At 43.9% G+C, this 26,512-nt stretch overlaps 1 protein-coding gene across 1 annotated transcript in view; it reads left to right on the top strand.

Annotated features, from left to right (window-relative positions):
- The window catches only part of LOC115108423 (cytosolic carboxypeptidase 6-like), a 425,052-nt gene that overhangs the window by 219,800 nt on the left and 178,740 nt on the right, over positions 1-26,512 (top strand). The gene's annotated exons all lie outside the window — the stretch shown is intronic.

Below are 26,512 nucleotides of genomic sequence, written 5' to 3'. Positions count from 1 at the left end.
ATAATTTCAGAATGTGATCTCTCAACTAATAGGAGCCCAGAATTGGCAACAAAGACAAGAACAGGTATCGGCATATTCCTTCAATAGTTCCCATCATATAATTAGAATTCTAGAATTCTATTAGTTTTTCTATGCTTCCCACTGTCCTATGACATGTCCAAGTACAAAATGAGGGCTCCAAAGTGTGCAGCATTAGTTCTACTTTTTAGCCTCACCAGCACTTTGTGATAAATACAAGAAGTTCAGACATAAAACTGAGTCAGTTGGCACTCAGACTAAGGATTAGTTTAGTATGCATAGTCATAGAGGCGTTTTATGGCCTTATTTGTCTTTTAATGTCCTGCGGTCCTGGATCTCTGACAGCCCGGCCCAGCAATCTCATTACGACCTGCAATGAGAGAGGGATGAGGGGACCTTTCCGTCTGCTGCAGTAAAGAGCCCAAGTCCCTCCAGTGGCTTCACACACCCACATGATACATGTTAGCTGGAAGAGCTTACCATATACAGTACCAGTCAAAAGTTTGAACACATCTACTCATTCCAGGGTTTTACTTTATTTTTTACTATTTTCTACATTGTAGAATAATAGTGAAGACATCAAAACTATGAAATAACACATATGGAATCATGTAGTAACCAAAAGAGTGTTAAACAAATCAAATATATTTTATATTTGAACCACCCTTTGCCTTGATTACAGCTTTGCAAACTCTTGGCATTCTCTCAACCAGCTGCATGAGGTAGTCACCTGGAATGCATTTCAATTAACAGGTGTGCCTTGTTGAAAGTTAATTTGTGGAATTTCTTTCCTTCTTAATGCGTTTGAGCCAATCAGTTGTGTTGTGACAAGGTAGGGGTGGTATACAGAAGATGGCCTTATTTGATAAAAGACCAAGTCCATACTACATTATGGCAAGAACAGCTCAAATAAGCAAAGAGAAACGACACTCCATCATTACTTTAAGACATAAAGGTCTGTCAATCAGGAAAATGTCAAGAACTTTTAAAGTTTCTTCAAATGCAGTCGCAAAAACCATCAAGCGCTATGATGAAACTGGCTCTCATGAGGACCGCCACAGAGTTACCTCTGCTGCAGAGGAAAGGTTCATTAGTCCAAATTTGAGATTTTTGGTTCCAACCACCGTGTCTTTGTGAGACACCGAGTAGGTGAACGGATGATCTCCACATGTGTGGTTACACCGTGAAGCATGGAGGAGGAGGTGTGAGGGGTGCTTTGCTGGTGACACTGTCAGTGATTTATTTAGAATTCATTGCACACTTAACCAGCATGGCTACCACAGCATTCTGCAGCGATACGCCATCCCACCTGGTTTGCTCTTAGTGGGACTATCATTTGTTTTTCGACAGGACAATGACCCAACACACCTTCAGACTGTGTAAGGGCTATTTGACCAAGAAGAAGAGTGATGGAGTGCTGCATCAGATGACCCGGCCTCCACAATCACCCGACCTCAACCCAATTGAGATGGTTTGAGATGAGTTGGACCACAGAGTGAAGGAAAAGCAGCCAACAAGTGTTCAGCATATGTGGGCACTCCTTCAAGACTGTTGGAAAAGCATTCCAGGTGAAGATGGTTGAGAGAACCCCCCCCCCCCCACACACACACACAGAAACCACATGTGCATATCTACCCACACAATGAAAGAGTGATTTTTGTTCCATTGCCCTTTCAGATGCAGACTCCATGAAGAAATGACACTGTGGCATTAAATAGCAAATGGACCTATAGTAAATCATCAGGGGTAAAACAAAAGCCTCAACATTTAGTGTGGCGTTCACTGGTGAGCTTGACTGATTGCCTTAGCATGAACAATAGCATTTTCAATCAGCCTCTCACTCAGTTTAACTTGTGCATGAAGGCATGAGATAGAAAGTGTGCTGTACAATGCTCCTTATTTCTGATCATTAGGTATGGCTTGCTCATAGGCTAGTCATAGCTCCAAATGGAACTTGTTGGAAAGCTTGATTTCAGAGATGTAGCTACACATTTGAGGTGTGATTATAAATCAGAGGTTGCTTGGATTGTTTCAGACCAGAATGAGCCTGAAAGTGCTTGTCAGAACTGCAGGGCTAGAATTTGTCAGTGACACAGTTCCTCCACTTTTCTGCTACTCCGCATTAACTTTCAACTTTCATTGTTGGAGGGATTTGAAAGGAGGGTTACGTCAGTGTGTACATTGGCTGATGTCTCAGGGAATGTAAACAAGTGCCAAAGTAAGAAAAGATGAGGAGGAGACCAACTGGACTCAGAGTGACAGCCTTAGAGACTGGAAGACAAGCAGAGGGAATCAGGCCTCAGGGCCAAGCAGCTGTAGCACACTAGGTCTACCTTCCTACCGATAAACAGCTGCAGTAATTGTGATGCCTCGTCTCCACCAAACACAAAGAGAGATCATAGCTCCACTGTAATAGGGGAGGACTACTATAATTGCACTTCTGGGATAATAACAAATGCTTGAACTGCATATAGCCTTTTAGCCTCCGTCTCTCTACCATCCCTTTATCGTTTTTTTCTCTCTCTCTCTCTTCTCCACTCCCTTTTTATATAGCGCCTAGATCTGCTTCAGGGACCAATAGTAAAACAGCTTTTTGATGGCGTATGTGCTACTGTAGGTGAACACCAAAGCTTTGTAAGCATACTAAGCAGTATGCGTTTGCATGTTTGTCAGTCAGTGTATGGAAATCTTTTTTGCCATCTGCTTTGCCCAGGTGTCATTCAATGAGATGTGGGGTGAGGTTTTAAAAACCTCTGTTCATCTGTGAAAATTTAACAGGCAGCTCGGGCTTTTGTTTATGGCCAAAGGTTCCTTTCCTTCAGCTCTTTTAAGACAGACATTACAGACATACTGGATGTCTCTCTTGCTTCTTGTACCCTAACACATTCTTTGTGATGGTCTACAGTCCTGTGATGGACTAGTGGGTTATATGAAAGGTTTTATAGGGTTTCTGTTGGAAGGGTTAGGCAGTGTATCCATTCCCCTGTTCTCTCTTTCTGAACATTTCTCCTACAATCCATTCCTTGACTGTTGTGTGAGCTACTCTCCCCCTGAGGGACAAGTCCATGAAGACAGAGTGGATGCTGTTTGGACCTTTCTCTGCTAACAAGTGTGTGCACTCCAGGCAGAAGTTTCCTTAAACTATTCCACCATTTCTCTCGTATTGACTGCTAAAAAGACGGCCAGGGCCCAGTATTGAAAGCACACCAAGTGTGTTTGCTACACAAGTTGACAAAGCATTTTCTTATGGGCAGAGTCAGTCTAGGAGTTGCAGAGAAAGCACTTTTACCATTCCTTTCCTGTCATGATGGCCAACTGTGGCACTATTTGTCACCTCTGACAAAGCAGCCCTTATCTGCAGCCATCTATGATTAATGTGCAAATAGGAGCTGCTCAGGATGATAAGTGAGGAGTCGATGACCATCCTTAAGTCTGCACCCCTCAGCTGCCATCACTGAGTTCCACAATACTTACTGTGTTTTATGAGGGAAAAAGAATCACCCTAAAAGTATTTTCTCAAAACAGAGGATTTTATCATTTTGAAGTGTGCAGCTTAAATAAGGAAAACAAGTTCCTCAAATTTGACATAGGAACACAATAAACTGACATTGTTGCAACGGAGTTACACAATGCTTGCTGTAATAACCACAAAACCCTTTGCTCCTCATTCTAAACCAGCTCTGAGCTTGTCTACAATAATAGGCCTTCTAAGTGCCCTGTGGATGTCACCTTCAAACGTTCAGGGCTCACACAGACTGAGGATGTAAAGAGGCCCTTCCATCCCAATGCTCCCAGGAGGAAAGAGGCGTGTGGAAACGTCAGATGATGTGCTGGTCTGGGAAGGTGATTTTCTACGGTCCTAATGGCCACTGGGTCTCCTGCAGACAGGCTGTAGGGGACTGTGTCTTCGTGCCTGTTAGTGGGAATAAAGGATGAGAGGGGCCTTTGGCCCACGGAGTTGGCACTGCGGCTGTCTGCTGGGCTTATCGCTGTGTTTGTACACTGCGTGCCAAGATTTAATCAATAGCCACTCTACCTTCCGCTAGGAGAGAAGGTCAAACTGACTTGAGCGTTAGTAGCTGATGCTAGAGAAGAGAAGAGAAGAGAGGGAGACTAGGTTTGTCTTTCCTACTGCATGGTGGATGGATGGCCATGCTGTGTGAAACCAGGCTGCTGGGTAATTGCACGAGGTCTTGCCATTTACTGGCTTAACAGCAGCCAAAGTGTCTCACACAACATCATGAAGCATTTTGCTCTCCCTTTGTGTCCACTCTTTCACATCCCCGTTCGAGGATGCTGTTGACAGCAGCCATGTCTGTTCTTCCATGAATGATTCTATGATGGCGGTCTAATTTGGAGAGCCCTCCAACAGCTGACTGGTATTTTTGAGCCTCTATCAGACTGCCTGGGCAAGCCTTCATTATCATCTGTATGAGCTGAGAGCACAATATCACATACAGCGACCGCACTAAGTGGAAGTACAGAGGGAATTGATGATCTCTGGTTCTGACGTCTTGCCTAGGAATGCTGTTTGCCTATAGATGATAACACTGCAGCAGCCTAGAATGTCATACACCAGACCGCGGCTCAAACTTTCTGAAGGGTTGTGGGGTCATGCATGATCACTTTTGCTTGACCCTGGCTGCTCTGGTTGCTATGACAAGAAGCTGGCCTTTATTGGTATTTGACCTATATTCCAACATAGTTGGAAAGTGCTGATGTAGCTGGATGTGCATTTAGGGATATAAATGGGTCTGTTTCACCTGTTATATCTCAGCGAGGTTGGATCAATGGCTTGGCCTCTGACCCCAACAGTAGAGCAAGGAATTTATTCCACATGAAATTGAAGATAAAACGGTTTATCCGACCCCATGCTATTGAGCTGGCCTTTTATCTAGACCAATGAGATTCCTCTAGGCTGTTGTCTCAGTGCTTTATTGCATATCATGACCCCTATAGCAATGCCATCTCACCAGTGTTTAGTATAGTAATGACGAAAGAATGGAGTGGGCTGGAGAAAAGGTAGGTATGGCTAGTGTGGTGGAGACAGTGGCCATTGTCATTAACATACGTTATCTTAAGTGGAATTGGAGGCCATAGCCTATGTGTGGTAGAAAGATAATTCAGTAGAATGTTTGTCAGATGGTGGTGTATTTTCCAACTTGACTTATTATAATGCAGGCACAAAAAGAGCAGATTTGCTCAGTCAGAGATAATATTTATTTTTGAAATTGGAAATCGCTCACACCTTTAAGGCTTAACGCTCTCTCAATATTGTGGAGCGGCTCTGTGAGCTACTTTATATTCACGGGCCCGCAGATAGAATGACTGAGTGGTGAGAGAGGAGAGGGGTGCTTTATGGACAGGAGGATATCACCCAGCATGGCTTATGTTGTCACTTAGCTGGCAGCAGCTCTCTCAGCCTCAGATACAACACCTCTGCCTCCTCTCTCATCCTCTCTCTCCTGCTGCACTCGCCTATAATAGATAGATCTTCTCCATCATCAACAACCCTGTCCTCACATACTGAGGTATCGGCACCAGAGGAGAGGTGGTACTGTTAGCAGACCCACAAGCCTCACAGTGCAGGGATGACATTTCTCACTGGCACCTAGCTCCAGTGGTGGGCTAGGTAGGTAGTGGTGGTGCTGGGAAGGAAGGCTCTGCTGAGGGAGAGTGGGTACTGTAGGTGTTGCCTTGCAGTGTGGGAGTCATGTGGAGGTGGTTGGGAGAGTGAGTTATCGAGTGACAGAGGAAAAGGGATGCGTTCTCAAATGGATCCGCTGCAGCAGACACGCTCGTTTGCTCCTTCTCAGAGAAATCTCATCCAAGCCACAAAGCTCTGCACTTGCCGTCCTTCTCGCTCTCTCTGCCGCCCGACAATGAATATTTACTAACCACTACTTTCTAGATGACTCCATGGATGGAGGACCGTGCATGTAAAAAAGTATCTGTTTCATTTTAGTGTCAGTCCTCCTCTCCCATGGGGCCAAGGAAGAGGAAAAAGAAGAAATAGTTTTCTAAAAGTGTTCAGGTTTTTTAATAGGTCAGAATACACTTTTCTGACAGTGTAATTGCTTTCCATTGCTAGACCCATAGTGGGGAGTTGGGACCCTGGAAGGAAGAAGAGAGAAAAGAGGAGAGATAGAAAGAGATATGGAAGGGGAGAGAGAGAGAGAGAGAGAGAGAGAGAGAGAGAGAGAGAGCGAGGTGTACAGTAGATCATTTGTTAGGAGAAAAGAATGAAAATTAATGAAAAGAGAGTTGCTCACCCTCTGAATGCAGCCAAGCTTGAAATTCACTTTGAGGGAAACTTAATTTGTTGTAAATGGGTGAAAAACATATTTAGAAATAGGGAGGAGAGGCTGCGGCGCCTGTCTGTGGCAGATGAGGATGCTATGCTCTGAATGCTTAAGCTGAATGGGGAGGAAATGCATAGCCTGTTATTTTCATCCATTGTAGATGGATAGTCATTATTACTCCCTCCTATAACGTCATTTGGGATGAAAATAAGTCTGTGATACTAGTGTATTTCTGAGAACTTCAGCCTGTCAAAAGTTACCTAGAAGGATAATAGTGTGTGGCCCAGTTGGCTTAGGGACATATCCTATATGTCTTTGTGTCTAATTCCACAGGGGAAGATTATGTTGTGCTGGTTTAGAATCTTCAATACTGTATAGATCGATACAGCCAAATTGTTTTCTGATTAGCTGGTGGCTGTGGTATGGAATTACTGCCAGGGTATTTAAATCAGAAACCTGGTCCGTTTTATCCCTGCCTGCAGTTATAGCCTAGACCTCAACATACATGTGAGGACAATTTTCTATGAAGCAAGTCATTTTACTCAGAAAGGCTGAACAAAGCGAAGTCCTTGACCCTGGTATACAGCACTCAGTACCCCTCTCCAATGTTCCCATAGCATAGTAGTTGGAGCCAGACAGTTGGAGCTCTCTGAGTGGGTGTGTGGGTGAGATGTACTCCCATGGGATTGAATGTGAGGATAAGAGTCAATGAAGAGGAGCAGCCATCCCTGCAGTGCCTTCAACAGAACAACTCTAAAGCCTATGAGACTTACATAAGTCTGATCTTCATTCCAGTCCTTCTTTTATGAGCCTGTCTGTCACATAAGGCATCCTCAGATGCTGCTGACCACAGTATGGTAAACATGTGAGGAGAGGACATATGGTCCCTGTTGAATAAAACAACAAGAGGCAGTCTCACTATAAATTAAACACACAGGGCCTTGAGGCAGTCATAGGGAGGACAGCCCAAGGGTGAGGGCGTGTGTTTAGGGCGGTCAGGGTTGGGGATGAGGAAGCGTGGTCACTGAAGCGCTTTCTCTCTCTACGTGGTCCTGGGGTCCTCTACAGAACAGTGGCCTCCACCCTGGCCACATGCCCTAACCCTACACTCCTCCGGGATCAGCCCCTCTGCCTCGGCCCAGTGCCCTGACATGTGGGGACTGGAGACGACTGATAACAAACATCTCCAGTCATCCTCCTCTGCCTCTCACACCCACCAGGCTTTTTATCCGCCCTGCACAGATACTCTTGTCCATTCCACACTTCTCTTTTAACTCCCCTGTTGCACTTCTCCTTTTTACCTGAAGTAAAGAAAAAAGGAAGGATGTGACTGGGCCCATTTTTCCTCCACTTTCTATTCACTCCTCTTGCTTTCTCCCTCAGCTCCCCCCAGCCCCAGTGCCTGTGTGTCTGCTCTTCTCCCCAACACTGGAGTGTCTGCCAGAGAGAGATGGATGCCAGCTCCTCTCTCTCCAAAGGCACAATGTCTCTCCTCTCTAGCACGCCTGCACCTGCATATTGTGATATAGTGCTTCTATTCACTAGAGTCGATTGCCTTTAACGGAACCCAGGCAGACTGGGGAAATTGAAAGGGATTGCGGCCTGCTTTTCATCAGAGCAGGAGCGGCGCTGGCTGGAGGGTTTTGGGTCACGGGGGGCTCTGGGGGAGCTTGGCTGGAGAGGGGGTATGAAGGGAGGGGGACTTGGATGTCAAGGAGATGGACTTGGATCTGCTGCCAGGTGGCGTGGCAGTTGATTTCTGTCGATTCACTCCCATCTGCATGGCTATTCATCTCTTTGGCGCCGGTTATGTTAGGAAATACTGTACTGCTGAATGAAATGATTCTCAGGAGAGGAGCGTAAAAGTAGAAGCCTTTTGTTCTTCTATGGATTTGTTTCCATGTGGGAGTTCCTATTGATCAGTTAAGTATTGAAATAAAGAAAATACACATCCTCTTCAAGGAATATCTCGTGTTTTTTTCCATTTCATATCAATGTTTAGTTAATTCTTTGAACATGTCATGTTTAAGCTTTCCCTTTACGCCTTCATTCCTCTTGGAGAGAATCACTAAATGTAATTACTGATTTTTTTTATAAAATCCTTGGTCTTTCTAACGAGTTAGCAACACATTTACATTACGCTTGTTATCTCTGTGGAGTGATAGATCGGCAGCTATATGCAAATGAGCAGTCAACTGTGAATGCTGCTAAAGAAGAGAGAATACCTCAATGTGAAACCAGCTCTAAGAACAAAGAGATATTTTTTTTAATGGAAACTAGCTATTGATATCAAAGGGAATTAAATGATTCCAATTAAAATGACAAACTATTGACAGGGTCGTGTAGGATTCATGATGAGAACGGTGTGGTTCATATAGTGGACTTCTCTCTCTAGGTGGTTTTCGCTGAAACTCTGTAGGCCATACAGTCGGTTATATCAGACTGTATCTGTGTGATCTACAGTAGTGAGTCTGATACGTTAGCCCTGATCGTCTCTGAATGGGAGCCATACGACAAGCTGTTTAAAGCTCAACATTTCTGCACACTTCACCAAATATACAATACTATATAACTGTAAGCCCAAGCTAATTTATACAAAACGTATCTTAATTTGTTTGTATGGTCAGTTTTACATTAGGTTGGACACTTCCGGTGATGTAAGATTTGTAAGGCGTTGATGTTAATTTGTGCGAGGGCAGAGTGAGAGGAGAGAGAGGCTGTGGCCAAAGAGGAGCGTGGCTCTACCATGAATGGACCCTCCTATGATCACTGCTACTGTAGCAGACACTTAATGATCTCTTTAGAATGCAATAATAAAAGAGAAGTGCATTAAGCCCCATCCCGATATAATTGGATTATGTTAAGATAAATTAGTCGTGTCACTTCCTGTGGCTGTCTTTGGAAGTTTAGATCTGTCATATGTAATAAAGTTTATGCCGTTCCTGAAAGGCGTGTTTAAATATTAGGGATTTGTGTATGAGTAATGGTGACAGCCCTTCCCTATACCTTCTTGATTTCTATGGATACACCTTAGAGACGGGCAGATTTTAGCTCCCTGTCACCTATTATTTCTATTATGAATTGAAGACTTTTGTCCCATAAATACCTCTGTAACAGATCGATCTTCACATTTCCCCCCATTGCTACCACAGAACATGGAGGGAAAATAACAAAGTCTCATCCACATGCACAAAAGCGCTCTGTCATGAGAAAAATCTGATCTCTATTCAGTGACTTACCCTCAGATGTTCCATGACTTTTCCACATTGATTTGAAGGAGGTGAAGAGGCTGAGGGGTGAGGCAGAAAAGGGGATGGAGGGGCCACTTGAAAAGGAAATAACCTTTCGGACTGCGTGGATGTTAGATATAGCATCCCATAGATGCCCATTGTGGAGCCGTCAAGCTGCCACCCTATGATTTGAAACTTGCATTGGTGAGGCACAAAGCGGCTGCACTGGGCTTCCAGCGTCCATCTCTTTTCACTGAGCGATCAATAGTTGTCTTTGTCTCCTCGCTCTCCTCTTGACAGGCCTGCTTTTAAATGGCTGGTTTAACCAGTTACTTACAGGTCTCCTCAGCCTCCCATTTACATCCAAATCAATCACTCTAATGAAAATTAATGGCACAGTGAAAGCATAAGAATTGGCGTACAACAGTTCACTCTCCATGACAGACCTGCTTTTTTACACACTATACTGTAAATGCACAATTACAGCACTGTTGTTGTTGTTTTTCTACATATCATTGACTCCTCACTTGGCTGTCTGTTTGAAGAATCGCTATTGGAATAGGATGTATTGGTCCATTCAGATTAGAGGCTAGTGTGCTGTAATGGGTGGTGTAAGTCTCTCAGTCAGCTCCATTCTGCAGAGAGAGCTGCAGGGCTTTCCTAATGATTCAATATATGAATGATGCTGATGAAGAGCATCGCCTCCCTCTCAAAGCCAGCCTGCTCATTCTGAGAGGAAGCAGCACTCCCATAGGACTGACTGACGCACACTGGTGAGGCAAAACAATATGACAGAACGATGGGAGCCCTCTGATTATAGAGCTTTGTCTCAACAATGATAACCTGTTTGAACTACAACTACAGGAATGATACATTGGATCGGTTTCACGTGTGTCCATTAGATTTTTAACAACCGATGCATAAAGCTCTGTCCTTGACCAGCTAGAGGAGATCCTAACGCTTGGGTATACTGGCATGGAACTGTGTTTATTTCAATATAACCAAAAGGACAGAAATTGTAAAGAATATGACATTTATACCCCCAACAGTTTGTCTACGTTATTAAGAGTAAACTTATGCCCAGACATTTGAAATAACTTGACGTTGACTAAATTGTTGACTACATAATCATGTCAGTAATAGACCTGTTTTGTTCACGATAATCTGCTTCTTTATGTTCATTTTTCATAAAATAAATGATAACTTTGGTTTAGATTGATGAAGCCTGTGCATCTGAAGGAGCTGATTAAGGGCCCATGTGCATGTGAAATCACAGCAGTGCCATCAGAATGCCTTTAAATTCCATGGCTGATTTAAGTACCTTGCAAATGTAACTAGATAGATAACAAAGGAGCTATTAAATAACTGACAAAGTACCAAGGTAGAGGCAGGGAGGATTAGCCTTTAACTTCACATAAGATTAGATAGCCTTGAGTTCTAATTAAAATCCTCATTCCCCTTCTAAGGTAGTAATTTCGATCTAAAAGAGAGAAGAAAGTTTGATGTTTTGCAGACATCTTCTTCCCTGTTCACTTCCAAACCTGTTTCTATCTTTCTCTTTTCTTAGACTTGATTGAAATCAATGTTATCTCTTCCACTGGGTAACACTTTCTTGCCCTTCCTCTGCCTGAAAGTCAAATGCCTTAATTTAATTTACCAGAGAACCAGTCCACTATACACCAGCACACAGATAAAAAACATACATACTATGCGAACATACACACACACACTCACATTTTTCCTCTATATCCTGTATGTTTACCTTTCAGATAAGGATTTTTGTCTAAAAAGTCATCCTCATGAATGCAACCTTGTCCTTTGCTCCTCTGGATGTTTCTTGTCAGAGGTGGTAGGTATTGTCTTTAATACTCCTCCGGATGTTTCTTGTCAGAGGCGGTAGGTATTGTCTTTAATGCTCCTCTGGATGTTTCTTGTCAGAGGAGGTAGGTATTGTCTTTAATGCTCCTCTGGATGTTTCTTGTCAGAGGAGGTAGGTATTGTCTTTAATGCTCCTCCGGATGTTTCTTGTCAGAGGCGGTAGGTATTGTCTTTAATGCTCCTCTGGATGTTTCTTGTCAGAGGAGGTAGGTATTGTCTTTAATGCTCCTCTGGATGTTTCTTGTCAGAGGAGGTAGGTATTGTCTTTAATGCTCCTCTGGATGTTTCTTGTCAGAGGCGGTAGGTATTGTCTTTAATGCTCTTCTGGATGTTTCTTGTCAGAGGCGGTAGGTATTGTCTTTAATGCTCCTCTGGATGTTTCTTGTCAGAGGTGGTAGGTATTGTCTTTAATGCTCCTCTGGATGTTTCTTGTCAGAGGAGGTAGGTATTGTCTTTAATGCTCCTCTGGATGTTTCTTGTCAGAGGCGGTAGGTATTGTCTTTAATGCTCCTCCGGATGTTTCTTGTCAGAGGCGGTAGGTATTGTCTTTAATGCTCCTCTGGATGTTTCTTGTCAGAGGAGGTAGGTATTGTCTTTAATGCTCCTCCGGATGTTTCTTGTCAGAGGCGGTAGGTATTGTCTTTAATGCTCCTCCGGATGTTTCTTGTCAGAGGTGGTAGGTATTGTCTTTAATGCTCTTCTGGATGTTTCTTGTCAGAGGCGGTAGGTATTGTCTTTAATGCTCCTCTGGATGTTTCTTGTCAGAGGTGGTAGGTATTGTCTTTAATGCTCCTCTGGATGTTTCTTGTCAGAGGAGGTAGGTATTGTCTTTAATGCTCCTCTGGATGTTTCTTGTCAGAGGCGGTAGGTATTGTCTTTAATGCTCCTCTGGATGTTTCTTGTCAGAGGAGGTAGGTATTGTCTTTAATGCTCCTCTGGATGTTTCTTGTCAGAGGAGGTAGGTATTGTCTTTAATTCTCCTCTGGATGTTTCTTGTCAGAGGCGGTAGGTATTGTCTTTAATGCTCTTCTGGATGTTTCTTGTCAGAGGCGGTAGGTATTGTCTTTAATGCTCCTCTGGATGTTTCTTGTCAGAGGCGGTAGGTATTGTCTTTAATGCTCCTCTGGATGTTTCTTGTCAGAGGAGGTAGGTATTGTCTTTAATGCTCCTCTGGATGTTTCTTGTCAGAGGAGGTAGGTATTGTCTTTAATGCTCCTCCGGATGTTTCTTGTCAGAGGCGGTAGGTATTGTCTTTAATGCTCCTCTGGATGTTTCTTGTCAGAGGAGGTAGGTATTGTCTTTAATGCTCCTCTGGATGTTTCTTGTCAGAGGAGGTAGGTATTGTCTTTAATGCTCCTCTGGATGTTTCTTGTCAGAGGCGGTAGGTATTGTCTTTAATGCTCTTCTGGATGTTTCTTGTCAGAGGCGGTAGGTATTGTCTTTAATGCTCCTCTGGATGTTTCTTGTCAGAGGTGGTAGGTATTGTCTTTAATGCTCCTCTGGATGTTTCTTGTCAGAGGAGGTAGGTATTGTCTTTAATGCTCCTCTGGATGTTTCTTGTCAGAGGCGGTAGGTATTGTCTTTAATGCTCCTCCGGATGTTTCTTGTCAGAGGCGGTAGGTATTGTCTTTAATGCTCCTCTGGATGTTTCTTGTCAGAGGAGGTAGGTATTGTCTTTAATGCTCCTCCGGATGTTTCTTGTCAGAGGTGGTAGGTATTGTCTTTAATGCTCCTCCGGATGTTTCTTGTCAGAGGCGGTAGGTATTGTCTTTAATGCTCCTCCGGATGTTTCTTGTCAGAGGTGGTAGGTATTGTCTTTAATGCTCCTCCGGATGTTTCTTGTCAGAGGCGGTAGGTCTTGTCTTTAATGCTCCTCTGGATGTTTCTTGTCAGAGGCGGTAGGTATTGTCTTTAATGCTCCTCCGGATGTTTCTTGTCAGAGGCGGTAGGTATTGTCTTTAATGCTCCTCTGGATGTTTCTTGTCAGAGGAGGTAGGTATTGTCTTTAATGCTCCTCTGGATGTTTCTTGTCAGAGGAGCTAGGTATTGTCTTTAATGCTCCTCTGGATGTTTCTTGTCAGAGGAGGTAGGTATTGTCTTTAATGCTCCTCTGGATGTTTCTTGTCAGAGGAGGTAGGTATTGTCTTTAATGCTCCTCTGGATGTTTCTTGTCAGAGGAGCTAGGTATTGTCTTTAATGCTCCTCTGGATGTTTCTTGTCAGAGGAGGTAGGTATTGTCTTTAATACTCCTCCGGATGTTTCTTGTCAGAGGCGGTAGGTATTGTCTTTAAAGAACAACAACAAACGGGTTGTTCTCCAGTGGAGAAGCCTTTACATTGAGCCACTGTTTAGTTGTGAAGGGTAAGCAGGCTGCATGAGCTGGTAAGAGGGACTGATTTGTATCTACATGAAGAAAATAACAATTAAGCTGATGGAGGAGAGATGGTGGCAACATTGACCCAAATGTTCAATAGCAGACAGACAGACTGTTAAAAAGGAGTTTGACCCTGTTCTCGGTGCCTGGCCCAATTTAGTTAGGTCATTATTTCCTCTGTGCTTGTTGTGACAGAGGGATGTTTACCTTGCTTTTAAAACTCCTCCACCTCATGGTTTCAGTTTCCCTTCTCCCCTTTTCCAGCTCATTAAACCCAAACCATTATATTCTAGCAGAAAGCCTCATAGGCTGCTGTCTTAAATGAAAACAGTCAGAATTGAGCTGATGGGATGGATCACTGTGCCCAAGCAAAAAGTTATCATCACTGTGCCCAAGCAAAAAGTTATCATCACTGTGCCCAAGCAAAAAGTTATCATCACTGTGCCCAAGCAAAAAGTTATCATCACTGTGCCCAAGCAAAAAGTTATCATCACTGTGCCCAAGCAAAAAGTTATCATCACTGTGCTTGATTTATTTTGCTATGTTCACTGCATGTATTTAGGATAGACCAGACTAGTCGAAAAGGCTCACTGCAATAACCATTATTCTACAAAAGAGTATTCTGATAGTCGACCCCTGAAATTAAACAGGCAATTTTACCTGGTAATTGGGTGGTAGGATATTGTATCAAATCCTGTGCTAAGGACCATACACTATGGCCATTCAGACAAATACCTTTTCTGTTTTCTTCCAAACATTTTAGCAGAGACGGTAAAAGAGAAGAATTACCCAGAGTAAGTGTTCACTGAAAGTCTTATATGATAACTGGTAAGTAATATACTGTATGAGGCGAGGGACCTTCGTTTTCAATAAGATTTCAGGTGCTAAAGAAACATGTAGCAAGGCCAAATTTGTTGGCCTTATTGACTTATTTCTCTGCTCAATGTTATTTATCTAAGTGGGAAAACATGGTCACAACAAACCAGGATCTAAGGGTTTTCTTGCCTCAAGTCACAGTCAGATAGATAGTTATTGATAAAATGAAGCGTTTCTCTGGCCATCTGCAGTGATTTAAACAGAGAGAGGAAAATAACCCTCAGGAGACACAAGGACACCACCTCACCTCAGCCAGCTCCTCAGTTCATACATACAGGCTCAAACTGACACATAGCAGACACAGAACAGCCAGACTCGCCACTGTTTTATTCATCAGTTGAACTTGAAACGCCTTTTGAATTTGAAATGTACATCCTAAATGGTAATATACTGTATCTCAGGGTTAAATAATAAGAATTTTCTCAGTTAGCATCATAGAGGCAGGGAGCTGTAATTGCCTTAAACATAGTCTAATTAAAGGTCGTTGGTGTACTGTATGTGATATTTTTTTACCCTGGCACATATCTGTGCATAAATACAATTTATAGCTTTAGTTAATTATCAGTATTTGTGCAGGGATTTAATAACTAGCGTAACCAACAGATGGCATTTTTCCAGTGTTTGCTTTTTTATAGTGGATGTTTGGTGTTCAAAGACACTGAGAAACCCAATGGGGGAACACTGAACAGTGATAGTCAGTGTTAGTCACCAGGATCAAACAGCAGGACAGCCTGATGACACATCTCAGCACTGGCTTTTTTACCCACCTTAGTCCTACCGTTCGGAGCTACTCTGCCTCCCCAACCCCCTCCGGTTCTCCACTTTGAACTCCACTTCTGAGGCTGTTAATGAATGTTTTAATGGGCAAAATTGTAAACGTGTAATGGTGGTAGACCAGAGAGCCAATTAGTCATGAAGATTCATCTTCAACCAGAGGTTGTTTAGAGAGGTAGCATGAACATTATATAGATCCGTATGGATAATATCCCTGCAGTACTGTACCTAATGCATATTCCTCTCATTTGTAACATTTCCCTATGTAACCTATGGCTCACTTTACATGTTTAATGGAGTCTGAAATTATTGACACCCTTGAAAAAAATGAGCAAAAATGACTGTATCAAATAAATCATTAAAATACTGAGCTATATTGTATGCTCAAACAAATTGGGAAATCATATTATTTTATACTAATGCAATTGCTCAGAGAAAGAGATTTGTTAACCAAGTAATACTTTTTTTCAATATTTGAATTATTTAATTTATACAGTCATTTTTGCTCTTCTTTATCAAGGGTGTCAATAATTAAGGACCCCACTGTACATCATCATGTTAGTGATTAGGTATGTTAGACTGCTGAAAAGAAAAGGCATCGTTTTATTGCCTTATTGACTTATTTCTCTGCTCAATGTTATTTATCTAAGTGGGAAAACATGGTCACAACAAACCAGGATCTAATGGTTTTCTTGCCTCAAGTCACAGCAGCAGGTCCAAGAACACAGTGGCCTCCATCATTCTTAAATGGAAGAAGTTTGGAACCACCAAGACTCTTATTAGACTAAACAATTGGGGGAGAAGGGCCTTGGTCAAGGAGGTGACCAACAACCCGATGGTCACTCTGACAGAGCTCTAGAGGTCCTCTGTGGAGATGGGAGATCCTTCCAGATGGACAACCATCTCTGCAGCACTCAGGCCAGCAATCAGGCCTTTATGGTAGAGTGGCCAGACAGAAGCCACTCCTCAGTAAAAGGCACAACAGCCCGCTTGGAGTTTGCCAAAAGATTTTCTGGTCTGATGAAACAAAGATGAAACTAAGATTGAACTCTTTGGCCTGAATGCCAAGCGTCACATCTGGAGGAAACCTGGCACCATCCCTACGGTGAAGCATGGTAGTGGCAGCATCATGCTGTGGGGATGTTTTTCTGCTGCAAGGACTGGGAAACTAGTCAGGATCGAGGGAAAGATGAACAGAGCAAAATACAGAGAGATCCTTAAAAACCTGCTCCAGAGCGCTCAGAACCTCAGATTGGGGCGACAGTTCACAGTTCACCTTCCTAAACACACAGACAATACAACACAGGAGTGGCTCTGGGACAAGTGTCTGAATGTCCTTGAGTGGCCCAGCCAGAGCCTGGACTTGAACTCGATCTAACATCTCTGGAGAGACCTGAAAATATCTGTGCAGCAACTCTCCCCATCCAACCTGACAGAGCTTGAGATGATCTGCAGAGAGGAATGGGATAAACTCCCCAAATACAGGTGTGCCAAGCTTGTAGCGTCATACCCAAAAAGTCTGAAGGCTGTCATCGCTGCCAAAGTTGCTTCAACAAAGTACTGAGTAAAGGGTCCGAATACTTATGTAAATGTTTTTTCTGTTTTTTATTTGTAATCACTTTGCTAACATTTCAGAACCCTGTATTTGCTTTCTCATTATGGGGTATTGTGTGTAGATTGATCCATTGAATCCATTTTAGACGTAAAAAATGTGGGAAAAGTCAAGAGGTCCGAATACTTTCCGAATGCACTGTAACTTAGGTTAGGTTTGGTTAGATAGCTAACTATATATATATACAGTTGAAGTTGGAAGTTTACATACACCTTAGCCAAATACACTTGCACTTAAACTTTTTCACAATTCCTGACATTTAATCCTAGTAAAAATTCCCTGTCTTAGGTCAGTTAGAATCACCACTTTATATTAAGAATGTGAAATGTCAGAATAATAGTAGAGAGAATGATTTATTTCAGCTTTTATTTCTTTCATCACATTCCCAGTGAGTCAGAAGTTTACATACACTCAATTAGTATTTGGTAGCATTTCCTTTAAATTGTTTAGCTTGGGTGAAACGTTTCGGCTAACCTTCCACAAGCTTCCCACAATAAGTTGGGTGAATTTTGACCCATTCCTCCTGACAGAGCTGGTGTAACTGAGTCAGGTTTGTAGGCCTCCTTGCTCGTACATGCTTTTTCAGTTCTGCCCACAAATGTTCTATAGGATTGAGGTCAGGGCTTTGTGATGGCCACTCCAATACCTTGACTCCTTAAGCCATTTTTCCACAACTTAGGAAGTATGCGTGTGGTCATTTTCCATTTGGAAGACCCATTTGCGACCAAGCTTTAACTTCCTGACTGATGTCTTGAGATGTTGCTTCAATATATCCACGTAATTTTCCTGCCTGATGATGCCATCAATTTTGTCTCAGTCCCTCCTGCAGCAAAGCCCTCCCAAACATGATGCTGCCAACCCCGTGCTTCACGGTTGGGATGGTGTTCTTCGGCTTGCAAGCGACCCCCTTTTTCCTCCAAACATAACGATGGTCATTATGGCCAAACAGTTTTCATCAGACCAGAGGACATTTCTCCAAAAAGTAAGATCTTTGTCCCCATGTGCAGTTGCAAACCGTAGTCTAGCTTTTTTATGGCGGTTTTGGAGCAGTGGCATCTTCCTTGCTGATAACCTTTCAGGTTATGTCGATATAGGACTCGTTTTACTGTGGATATAGATACTTTTGTTCCTGTTTCCTCCAGCATCTTCACAAGGTCCTTTGCTGTTGTTCTGGGATTGATTTGCACTTTTCACACCAAAGTACATTCATCTCTAGGTGACAGAATGCGTCTCCTTCCTGAGCGGTATGACGGCTGTGTGGTCCCATGGTGTTTATGCTTGCGTACTATTGTTTGTACAGTTGTACAGATGAGCGTGGTACCTTCAGGCATTTGGAAATTGCTCCCAATGATGAACCAGACTTGTGGAGGTCTACAATTGTTTTTGATTTATTTTGATTTTCCCATGATGTCAAGCAAAGATGCACTGAGTTGAAGGTAGGCCTTGAAATACATCCACAGGTATACCTCCAATTGACTCAATTTATGTCAATTAGCCTATCAGAAGCTTCTAAAGCCATGACATCAAGTGAAATAATCTGTCTGTAAACAATTGTTGGAAAAATGACTTGTGTCACGCACAAGGTAGATTTCCTAACCGACTTGCCAAAACTATAGTTTGTTAACAAACTAGTTTTAATGACTCCAACCTAAGTGTATGTAAACTTCAACTGTATAAGAAAAATACGTAAAATATGGAGTGGCTGTGGATCCAACTTCTCCCTGACCTTTTTTTTTCCAGACTAAAGATCCCGAAGCTTCTTCTCATGTGTTTCTTTCCCTCTACTTTACGCACACATTTTTGTGGTCTCCTTCCCTTCACATTTCTCACTGTGAATCGTGAATGATAATTCTTCAAGTTTTAACAGTGAAACGTCCATGCAGTATCTTGCACACCAACCATTTGATATGAATCAGTTTCATGGGGATATGCATTCAGAATGTTAGAGCAGATGGTGTTAACAAACTGTAGCATAACCTAGATGTGTATTTTGCCTCGGCGCACACTGTTGAGAATAAAATGCCTTGGGTTTTTCGTCTTACTGTAATGTTATAGGCTACTACAGCCTATAAAATAACTGTTATTTTGTGAATCCTTTTTTTCCTCATTGTGTGTTTTTATAGCCCTCCCCATCCATCATTCTCTCTAATTTACCACTCGTTCTCTCCGTCTACGCTGGGATGTCAAAAGGCTTATGGCCCTATAAACCTGAGAGAAGGTAGCAAATGGAGCCGCATTGTCAGGTGCAGGTTGGGCCCTTATCAATAGAGCAGGACTGCCAGTAATTAGTAGCATAATCACCTTGGTAATTTAACCACTGCTCACTGTCGCGCCCTGCTCTCTCTGCTCTGTAGCAGGGCTGGGGACGGAAAAGACACTGCAGTACCATCAGGGCTCCAGGACACGTATCTCTGTGTCTTTTTCTCTTTTGTATCTATCGATTGATCGATCGATCGATCTTTCTATCTGCTTATCTACACTGAACAAAAATATAAACGTAACATGTAAAGTGTTCGTCCCATGTTTCATGAGCTGAAATAAAAGATCCCAGAAATTCTACATTACACTCGAAAAGCGTTGTTCTCTCAAATTTTGTGCACAAATTTGTTTACATCCCTGTTTGTGCAGTTTTGTCACACAACACAATGCCACAGATGTCTCAAGTTTTGAGGGTGCATGCAATTGGCATGCTTTCTGCAGGAACGTCCACCAGAACATTTGGCAGAGAATTTAATATTCATTTTTCTATGCCGTTTTAGAGAATTTGGCCGTACGTCCAACTGTCCTCAAAACTGCAGACCACGTGTACGGCGTTGTGTGGGCAAGCGGTTTGCTGATGTAAAGGTTGTGAACAGAGGGCCCCATGGTGGCAGTGGTGTTATAGTATGGGCAGGCATAAGCTACGGACAACGAACACATCTGTGTTTTATTGATGGCAATTTGAATGCACATACTGTGACGAGATCCTGAGGCCCATTGTCGTGCCATTCATCCTCCATTGTCGTGCCATTCATCCTCCATTGTCGTGCCATTCATCCTCCATTGTCGTGCCATTCATCCTGCATTGTCGTGCCATTCATCCTCCATTGTCTTGCCATTCATCCTCCATTGTCGTGCCGTTCATTCTCCATTGTCGTGCCGTTCATTCTCCATTGTCGTGCCGTTCATTCTCCATTGTCGTGCCATTCATCCTCCATTGTCCGTTGTCGTGCCATTCATCCTCCATTGTCGTGCCATTCATCCTCCATTGTCATGCCATTCATCCTCCATTGTCGTGCCGTTCATTCTCCATTGTCGTGCCGTTCATTCTCCATTGTCTTGCCATTCATCCTCCATTGTCGTGCCGTTCATTCTCCATTGTCGTGCCATTCATCCTCCATTGTCCGTTGTCGTGCCATTCATCCTCCATTGTCCGTTGTCGTGCCATTCATCCTCCATTGTCGTTTATCTATTTACAGTGCATTCGTAAAGTATTCAGACCCCTTGACTTTTTCCACATTTTGTTACGTTACAGCCTGATTCTAAAATGGATTAAATCAGGGTTTTCCTCTCTCATCAATCTACACACAATACCCCATAATGACAAAGCAAAAACAGGTTTTTAGAAATTGTAGCAAATTTATTAAAAACGAATAGAAATTGAAATATCACATTTACATAAGTATTCAGACCCTTCCCTTTCTCAGTACTTTATTGGAGCACCTTTGGCATCGATTACAGCCTCGAGTCTTCTTGGGTATGATGCTACAAGCTTGGAACACATGTATTCTTTCCAAGATGGCGTAGCAGTCGGACGTGTGTTTTGTCTTGTCCCGTCCTGTATAGTGTAAATATAGTTTTTTTTCCTCGTTTTTTTCTGTATGTATTTCGTACATATTTTAATCTCACTTTCCAACTACAGGCTGAATATACTCTCCTGCAACCCGCATCACCCAATGTGGTACGGATCTGCTTTTTCTATACTTTAGAATCGGAACCCTCATCAGAAGCTAGCCAGCTAACTAGCTACTAGCTAGTAGCTAGCCACTGCTAGCGGTCTTCAACGCTAACTAGGACACCAGCGCGACATCTACCCAAAGCATATCAGACTGCTTTTTCTCTACCACATCTCCGGATTCCTACCGCAAGCTCTGAACCTTTACACCGGATCATCGCAACTAGCTAGCTGCAATCCGAGTGGCTACTCCTGGCTAACGTCTCTGTCCCAGAGCAAGCACCAGTTAGCCTGGAGCTAGCCTCGAGCTAAGCCCATCTCCCGACTAGCCGAAGAGGTCCAACAATACCTATTTTGCCAATTGGCCTGGACCCTCTACTGCCGACACGGAGCCCCGCCGATCCATCACGACTGGTCCGCCGACATAATCGTCCGAGGGGGTTTCAACAGGCTTTTCCGCTGCGACATCGCCAAAGATCCATCTGCTGGCCAAGGCCCGCGAGCTTTCTGAATCGCTGTATCTCCAGCTCACCGCATGAAGAGGTATAAACAGACTCACCCCATCGCGACGTCCCCCAAAGGTTTACTCTCTAGCCCTCGCTATCTCCCTGCTTGCTAATTCGGCCTGCTAACGGCTAGCTTGTCAAGCTCCGGTCCGCTAACTGCTACCTTGTCTAGCTCGGGCCTACGAACTGTTAGCTTGTTAGCACAGGCCTACTAACCGTCTGAACCACCGCGTCCCAATCACTCTCTGACCCCATTTACCATTTACCCCATTTATCTCTTTTTGATTTTTAATTTGTTTATACCTTCCGGAAACCTGCCTCACCCAATGTGATACGGAATCGCTATTACTTTTACTCTTATTTTTATTTTTATGACACACTCAAGAACCTCCAGACGCTAACCAGCTAACTAGCTACAAGCTATTTAGTCATTGTTAGTTTTTTAAAAACCTGGATAACACTCGCCAGCCCAGCCTCCCTGCCCATCCACCGCTGCCCCCTGGACACTGATCTCTTGGCTACATAGCTGACGCACGCTGGACTGTCCATTAATCACGGTACTCCTTTCTGCTTGTTTATCTTACCTGTCGGCCCCGTTGCCTAGTCAACGCCATTTTACCTGCTGTTTGTTGTGCTAGCGGATTAGCCTCGCCTACTGTTTTTAGCTAGCTTTCCAAATTCAACACCTGTGATTACTGTATGCCTCGCTGTATGTCTCTCTCAGATGTCAATATGCCTTGTATACTGTTGTTCAGGTTAGTTATCATTGTTTTAGTTCACAATGGAGCCCCTAGACCCACTCTGCATACCCCTGTTACCTCCTTTGTCCCACCTCCCACACATGCGGTGACCTCACCCATTACAACCAGCATGTCCAGAGATACAACCTCTCATCATCACCCAGTGCCTGGGCCTACCTCCGCTGTACCCGCACCCCACCATACCCCTGTCTGCGCATTATGCCCTGAATATATTCTACCATGCCCAGAAACCTGCTCCTCTTATCCTCTGCCCCCAACGCTCTAGGCGACCAGTTTTGATAGCCTTTAGCCGCACCCTCATACTACTCCTTCTCTGTTCCGCGGGTGATGTGGAGGTAAACCCAGGCCCTGCATGTCCCCAGGTACCCTCATTTGTTGACTTCTGTGATCGAAAAAGCCTTGGTTTTATGCATGTCAACATCAGAAGCCTCCTCCCTAAGTTTGTTTTACTCACTGCTTTAGCACACTCTGCTAACCCTGATGTCCTTGCCGTGTCTGAATCCTGGCTCAGGAAGGCCACCAAAAATTCAGAGATTTCCATACCCAACTATAACATCTTCCGTCAAGATAGAACTGCCAAAGGGGGCGGAGTTGCAGTCTACTGCAGAGATAACCTGCAAAGTAATGTCATACTTTCCAGGTCCATACCCAAACAGTTCGAACTACTAATTTTGAAAATTACCCTCTCCAGAAATAAGTCTCTCACTGTTGCTGCCTGCTACCGACCACCCTCAGCTCCCAGCTGTGCCCTGGACACCATTTGTGAATTGATCGCCCCCCATCTAGCTTCAGAGTTTGTTCTGTTAGGTGACCTAAACTGGGATATGCTTAACACCCCGGCAGTCCTACAATGTAAGCTAGATGCCCTCAATCTCACTCAAATCATCAAGGAACCCACCAGGTACAACCCTAACTCTGTAAACAAGGGCACCCTCATAGACGTCATCCTGACCAACTGGCCCTCCAAATACACCTCCCCTGTCTTCAACCAGGATCTCAGCGATCACTGCCTCATTGCCTGTATCCGCCATGGAGCCGCAGTCAAACGACCACCCTCATCACTGTCAAACGCTCCTAAAACACTTCTGTGAGCAGGCCTTTCTAATCGACCTGGCCCGGTATCCTGGAAGGACATTGACCTCATCCCGTCAGTTGAGGATGCCTGGTCATTCTTTAAAAGTAACTTCCTCACCATTTTAGATAAGCATGCTCCGTTCAAAAATGCAGAACCAAGAACAGATACAGCCCTTGGTTCACTCCAGACCTGACTGCCCTCGACCAGCACAAAAACATCCTGTGGCGGACTGCAATAGCATCGAATAGCCCCGTGATAGGCAACTGTTCAAGGAAGTCAGGAACCAATACACGCAGTCAGTCAGGAAAGCTAAGGCCAGCTTCTTCAGGCAGAAGTTTGCATCCTGTAGCTCCAACTCCAAAAGTTCTGGGACACTGTGAAGTCCATGGAGAACAAGAGCACCTCCTCCCAGCTGCCCACTGCACTGAGGCTAGGTAACACGGTCTCCACCGATAAATCCACGATTATCGAAAGCTTCAATAAGCACTTCTCAACGGCTGGCCATGCCTTCCGCCTGGCTACTCCAACCTCGGCCAACAGCTCCGCCCCCGCAGCTCCTCGCCCAAGCCTCTCCAGGTTCTCCTTTACCCAAATCCAGATAGCAGATGTTCTGAAAGAGCTGCAAAACCTAGACCCGTACAAATCAGCTGGGCTTGACAATCTGGACCCTCTATTTCTGAAACTATCTGCCGCCATTGTCGCAACCCCTATTACCAGCCTGTTCAACCTCTCTTTCATATCGTCTGAGATCCCCAAGGATTGAAAGCTGCCGCAGTCATCCCCTCTTCAAAGGGGGAGACACCCTGGACCCAAACTGCTATAGACCTATATCCATCCTGCCCTGCCTATCTAAGGTCTTCGAAAGCCAAGTCAACAAACAGGTCACTGACCATCTCGAATCCCACCGTACCTTCTCCGCTGTGCAATCTGGTTTCCGAGCCGGTCACGGGTGCACCTCAGCCACGCTCAAGGTACTAAACGATATCATAACCGCCATCGATAAAAGACAGTACTGTGCAGCCGTCTTCATCGACCTCGCCAAGGCTTTCGACTCTGTCAATCACCATATTCTTATCGGCAGACTCAATAGCCTCGGTTTCTCGGATGACTGCCTTGCCTGGTTCACCAATTACTTTGCAGACAGAGTTCAGTGTGTCAAATCGGAGGGCATGCTGTCCGGTCCTCTGGCAGTCTCTATGGGGGTGCCACAGGGTTCAATTCTCGGGCCGACTCTTTTCTCTGTATATATCAATGATGTTGCTCTTGCTGCGGGCGATTCCCTGATCCACCTCTACGCAGACGACACCATTCTATATACTTTCGGCCCGTCATTGGACACTGTGCTATCTAACCTCCAAACGAGCTTCAATGCCATACAGCACTCCTTCCGTGGCCTCCAACTGCTCTTAAACGCGAGTAAAACCAAATGCATGCTTTTCAACCGATCGCTGCCTGCACCCGCATGCCCGACTAGCATCACCACCCTGGATGGTTCCGACCTTGAATATGTGGACATCTATAAGTACCTAGGTGTCTGGCTAGACTGCAAACTCTCCTTCCAGACTCACATCAAACATCTCCAATCGAAAATCAAATCAAGAGTCGGCTTTCTATTCCGCAACAAAGCCTCCTTCACTCACGCCGCCAAGCTTACCCTAGTAAAACTGACTATCCTACCGATCCTCGACTTCGGCGATGTCATCTACAAAATGGCTTCCAACACTCTACTCAGCAAACTGGATGCAGTCTATCACAGTGCCATCCGTTTTGTCACCAAAGCACCTTATACCACCCACCACTGCGACTTGTATGCTCTAGTCGGCTGGCCCTCGCTACATATTCGTCGCCAGACCCACTTGCTCCAGGTCATCTACAAGTCCATGCTAGGTAAAGCTCCGCCTTATCTCAGTTCACTGGTCACAATGGCAACACCCATCCGTAGCACGCGCTCCAGCAGGTGTATCTCACTGATCATTCCTAAAGCCAACACCTCACTTGGCCGCCTTTCGTTCCAGTACTCTGCTGCCTGTGACTGGAACGAACTGCAAAAATCGCTGAAGTTGGAGACTCTTATCTCCCTCACCAACTTCAAACATCAGCTTTCCGAGCAGCTAACCGATCGCTGCAGCTGTACATAGTCTATTGGTAAATAGCCCACCCATTTTCACCTACCTCATTCCCATACTGTTTTTATACTGTTTTCTTTTTTTATTTATTTACTTTTCTGCTCTTTTGCACACCAATATCTCTACCTGTACATGACCATCTGATCATTTATCACTCCAGTGTTAATCTGCAAAATTGTATTATTCGCCTACCTCCTCATGCCTTTTGCACACATTGTATATAGACTGCCCATTTTTTTTTTTTTCTACTGTGTTATTGACTTGTTAATTGTTTACTCCATGTGTAACTCTGTGTTGTCTGTTCACACTGCTATGCTTTATCTTGGCCAGGTCGCAGTTGCAAATGAGAACTTGTTCTCAACTAGCCTACCTGGTTAAATAAAGGTGAAATATTCCGGCGTTGTCTTCAAATCAAATGTTATTTGTCACGTGCCGAATACAACTTTACAGTGAAATGCTTACTTACAAGCCCTTAACCAACAATGCAGTTTTAAGAAAATACCAAAAGATAAAAATAACAAATAATTAAAGAGCAGCAGTAAAATAACAATAGCGGGGCTTTATACAGGGGGTACCGGTACAGAGTCAATGTGCGGGGGCACCGGTGTCGAGGTAATTGAGTTATTAAAGTGACTATGCATAGATAATAACAGAGTAGTAACAGGGTAGAAGAGTCCAATGCAAATATTCTGGGTATGTCACGATCTTGGAAATGAGCGGGACCAAGGCGCAGCGTGCATTGAGTTCCACATCTTTTTAATACAAAGTGAAACTAGAAACAAAACAACAAAACTTAAAGACCGTGAAGAAGTAGTGCCCAAACACACGAACACAAACAATATCCCACAAACACAGGTGGGAAAAATATCTACTTAAATATGATCCCCAATTAGAGACAACGATTACCAGCTGCCTCTAATTTGGAACCATACAAAACACCAACATAGAAAATATAAACTAGAACACGACATAGAATTTTTAAACTAGTTTACCTAGTCACGCCCTGACCTACTACACCATAGAGAGACAAGGGCTCTTGTCGTCGT

This window comes from Oncorhynchus nerka, linkage group LG24 (genome assembly GCF_034236695.1).
Source record: "Oncorhynchus nerka isolate Pitt River linkage group LG24, Oner_Uvic_2.0, whole genome shotgun sequence".
NCBI classification, from domain to species: Eukaryota; Metazoa; Chordata; class Actinopteri; order Salmoniformes; family Salmonidae; genus Oncorhynchus; species Oncorhynchus nerka.
Note: the sequence above shows the minus strand (reverse complement) of the source record. Positions and strands in the feature narration are given on the sequence as shown.